Raw genomic sequence first — 5,037 nt, 5'->3', positions numbered from 1 at the left:
AAGATTTTTAAAAAATAAATAAAAAAAATTAAAGGGAAAATAACAAGGGGAGATAAATAAGTGAACTTACTGTTAACGTAGAGACTGGATATAACAAAGAAAAAGTGAACAAATGTCTTTCTCTTCGATATATATATATATATATATATATATAATAATAATAATAATATTAGGGGTAAAATCCAAAATTACAGGTAAAAACTCAATTAAAATCAATTTATTAAAAATTAAAATTAAATTAAGTTTCACAGTATAAAATATATATAAATATATAGTTTTAGGGAAAAGAACCAAGGTTCATGAACTCATCCATGAAAATCCACTTTCACATTTATAAAAATTAATAATTAAAAGTACAATAAATAAGTATGATATAATACAAAGTAAATATCATAAGATCAAGATAATAAAATGACTTGATCTTATGATATTTACTTTGTATTATATTATACTTATTTATTGTACTTTTAATTATTAATTTTTTCTATATGCGACAGTGGATTTTCATCGATGAGTTCATAAACCTTGGTTCTTTTCCCTAATACTATATATATATATATATATATATATTCAATTAGATCGAGTTAAATGGTTATTAAAGCCTGTCTCTCTAAAAGGCATGTAGCTTCATTTTAAAGAATATCACCTGAAATTCTTTGTATTAAGTTTTCGTCAAGAGCAAGCCTCATTAATTTTATGTGTACTGCGATAAATTGGATGTACAAACGTTTACCTGTTTCGCTTTATATGATAAAATGGATGTGTGTTAAAAGAAAATTAGGAAGTCAGTTTGGAATGTCGGATGATTTGATCATGTCATATTTACACGAATTTATATGGAGGAATTCTGTATCGAAGAGAAAGACATTTGTTCATATTTCGGTTGCTATATGGAGTGTCTACGTTGTTGCTATTTTTACCTTTAATTATTATTTTTGAATTATTATTTCTTACCTGTTATGCTACACAAATCTGTGTTTATAGTGAAATATCCCCAACAGCATCAAGCATATTTCAACTTTGATTTTGTGTTAATAATATTGGCAGAATGACACAAAATATATTTCAATGTCACAAAAGAACCGGAAGAAATATATGTGGTGACTTCCGGACTCCCCACAAACATTCTCACATTAACAAAAGAGCGACAGACGATGTTGTGACATGAATCACCATGGTTACCATCTGGCTAAATGTCAGTATTGTTTACGTTAGGATTCTTATAGTTCTTCTTTCGGGAGGCGCAATGGCCTAGTGGTTAGGGCAGCGGACTCGCGGTCATAGGATCACGGTTTCGATTCCCAGACCGGGCGTTGTGAGTGTTTATTGAGCGAAAACATCTAAAGCTCCACGAGGCTCCGGCAGGGGATGGTGGCGAACCCTGCTCTACTCTTTCACCACAACTTTCTCTCACTCTTACTTCCTGTTTCTGTTGTGCCTGTAATTCAAAGGGTCAGCCTTGTCACACTGTGTCACGCTGAATATCCCAGAGAACTACGTTAAGGGTACACGTGTCTGTGGAGTGCTCAGCCACTTGCACGTTAATTTCACGAGCAGGCTGTTCCGTTGATCGGATCAACTGGAACCCTCGACGTCGTAAGCGACGGAGTGCCAACAACAACAACAACAACAATTTCTTCTGTCAAGTGCATTGGTGGTGGCGATGATGGTAGTCGTAATGTTAGTGGTGGCGGCGGGTCAGGTGTATTAATGTTAATGGCTTACGTATAAAATTATACCCACTGACTTTGTTTCTTCATAACTTTTAGAAAAATGTTCAATTTGTTTTAAAATCAAATTTTCTGCTAATATCTCTCAGATGGTGTAGATTATAACCATATCAGCCTCTCTCTCGCTCGCTTTCTCTCTCTCTCTCTACACACACACACAGAGTGATACCTCGCAGTAAGAGTTTCCTTCATTCCATGAACGAGCTCAATATAGTTAATCTGAACCATACCCCAAAAGCCACTCAGAAATAATTTTTTATGGGTTTTAAAGCAGAAAAGGTGTAGTTACAAGTAAAATGACTATTATAAAAAAAAAAGAAAATGCAAACGAAATATGTAAACTGATTTTATTAACTGAATTACATTAAAGGGTTAATGTTACAACATTACCCGGAAGCTCAGTTCTTTCTAGTGCATCATTTCAGAAAATAGCTGAATGATTACTTTCTTACAATCATTTTGAAGAAACTCTTTTTGATGTTTCAACTATTTGTTATGTATAAGGAACATCAAATTCCACAAAGGCAACCTGCAATGCATTCACACCATATTATGAGATGTACACTATATTGGAGACAAAAGCAATGATATTAGTAAGTGGATGCTGAAAGATGCCATGAATTTTGTCAGAGACTTTTGGAAGAATAAAACAGAACATCTAGCACAACATAGAACTGCAAGAGAACAATTGTCTGAGGAACCATGTTACCATATTCAAATATAACAGGCTGGAAAATATTACTCGTTCTAAGCATAAAACAAGACATGAACTATTGGAGATTTATTTTTATTAACATTTTGTTAGTAAGGTTGTTACAGACAGTGTTAGATTTTCTTAGCTGTGGGAATACATTTATTGCTACTAAAATATTTCTTTCACTGAAACGCTTATAATATCAATATAGTTGGTCTTTTCTGTGAATACATACATGTGTAGTAAACTGTCTTTTTGGAGAGGATGAATGGAATATATGACAATGATATGGCTTCTCTTCTGTATTAACGCATTTGTGTGTAGTTGTCCTCATTTCAGTAGAATGATTTATCAAAAATATCAGTGATATGGATTCTGTTATATATCATTGTGTTTAGTTTAATTAGTCATTTGAGTGAATGATTTACCATAGTTATCACAATGTTATGGTATCTCAGCTGTATGAATGCATATGTGCTTAGTTCAGGTATTTCCATTAGGGAATGACTTACCATAGACATCACAATGAAATGGCTTCTCTCCAGTATGAAAACGTGTTTACTTTAGTTCCTTCTTTCAGAGAATGACTGACCACAGATAACAGATTGATATACTCTCTCTCTCCTGTATGAATATGTTTGTGTGCAGTAAAGTGGTGATTTTGAGAGAATGCTTTACCTCTGATATCACAGTGATATGGCTTCTACTCTATATGAGTACGTTTGTGTTTCATTAAGACCTCATTTTCATTGAATGATTTATCACAGATATCACAATGATATGGCTTCTCCCTTGTATGAATGTATTTGTGTGCACTTAAGTGATCATTTCGAGAGAATGATTTGCCACAGAAATCACATTCATAAGGTTTCTCTCCTGTATGAATGTGTTTATGTTTTGTCAAGTGATCAGATCGAGAGAATGACGTACCACAGATATCACAATGATAAGGTTTCTCTCCAGTGTGAATACGTTTGTGTTTAGTTAAGGTACTTCCTTCAGAGAATGACTGACCACAGATAACACACTGATATGGTCTCTCTCCTGTATGAATACGCTTATGTGCAGTTAAGCGGTCCTTTTGAGAGAATGGCTTACCACAAATTTCACAGAGGCAGGATTTCTCTCCTGTATGAATGTGTTTATGCTTAGTTAAGTGATCAGATCGAGAGAATGATTTACCACAGATTTCACAATGATAAGCTTTATCTCCTGTATGAATATGTTTGTGTCTTGTTAATGTCCTTACTTCGGAGAATGTTTGACCACAGATATCACAACGTAATGGCTTCCCTCCAGTGTGAAAACATTTGTGTTGAGTTAAGGTGTTTTGGGTAGAGAGTAACTGACCACATATAATACACTGATAAGCTCTCTCCTTAGTATGAATGCACTTGTGTGCAGTTAAATCATCATTTTGTGAGAATGACTTACCACAGGTTTCACAATGATATATTTTATTCCCTGCATGAACATGCTTATGTTTCACGAAGACATGATATTCAGAGAATGGTTTATCACAGATATCACAGTGATAGGACTTCTTGCTTGCATGAACGCATTTGTGTTTATTGGAGAAAAGATTTTTAGAGAATGATTTACCACAGATATTACAGTGATATTGTTTCTTCCTTGTATGAATAAGTTTATGTCTAGTTAAGTGATTAGATCGAGAAAATGATTTATCACAGATATCACACTCATAAGGTTTCTCTCCTGTATGAATACGTTTGTGTTTAGTCAGACTGCTTCCTTCAGAGAATGACTGACCACAGATAACACAACGAAATGGCTTCTCTCCAGTGTGAGTACGTATGTGTCTAGTTAATGAACTTGTATCACAAAATGAATGACCACAGACAACACACTGATGACGTTTCTCCTTAGTATGAATGTGCTTATGCGCAGTCAAATCCTCATTTTGAGAGAATGATTTACCACAGGTATTACAGTGATATATCTTATTTCCTGTGTGAATATGCTCGTGTTTCATGAAGACATGACTTTCAGGGAAAGATATGTCACAGATATCACACTGATATGGTCTCTCTCCTGTATGACTGCGTTTGTGTACAGTTAAGTGGTCATTCTGAGAGAATGATTTACCACAGGTATCACACTGATATGATATCTTTCTCGTATGAATGTATTTGTGTTTGTTTAAGTAATCCTTTCGGGAGAATAATTTATCACAGATATCACAACGATAAGGTTTTTCTCCAGTGTGAACGTGTTTATGTTGAGTTAAGTGATCAGATCGAGAGAATGACTTACTACAGATGTCACACTGATATGGCCTCTCTCCTGTATGAATGTGTTTGTGTTTAGTTAAGATACTTGCTTCAGAGAATGACTGACCACAGATAACACACTGATATGGTCTCTTTCCTGTATGAATACGCTTATGTGCAGTTAAGCCTTCATTTCGAGAGAATGATTTACCACAAAAATCACAATGATATGGCCTCTCTCCTGTATGAATGCGTTTGTGTACAGTTAAGTGGTCATTTTGAGAGAATGATTTACCACAGATTTCACAGTGATATGCTCTCTCTCCATCATGAATGTTGAGGTTATCTTCTCGAGCAAATGGCTTTTTATGGATATCACTAT

General features: G+C 34.5%; 2 protein-coding genes across 2 annotated transcripts in view; one reads left to right on the top strand and one right to left on the bottom strand.

Annotated features, from left to right (window-relative positions):
- The window catches only part of LOC106877947 (zinc finger protein 239), a 4,816-nt gene extending 3,679 nt beyond the window's left edge, over window positions 1-1,137 (bottom strand). The window contains exon 1 of the mRNA XM_014927028.2: window positions 955-1,137. The gene's annotated coding sequence lies outside the window, so the exon portion shown is untranslated. The remainder of the gene's footprint in view (window positions 1-954) is intronic.
- LOC106877955 (zinc finger protein 665-like) overlaps window positions 1-5,037 on the top strand; it is a 52,448-nt gene that overhangs the window by 30,190 nt on the left and 17,221 nt on the right. The window lies entirely within an intron of this gene.

The sequence above is a fragment of the Octopus bimaculoides genome, chromosome 28, assembly GCF_001194135.2.
Source record: "Octopus bimaculoides isolate UCB-OBI-ISO-001 chromosome 28, ASM119413v2, whole genome shotgun sequence".
In the NCBI taxonomy this organism is placed as follows: domain Eukaryota; kingdom Metazoa; phylum Mollusca; class Cephalopoda; order Octopoda; family Octopodidae; genus Octopus; species Octopus bimaculoides.
This window is presented reverse-complemented; position numbering and strand designations above follow the sequence as displayed.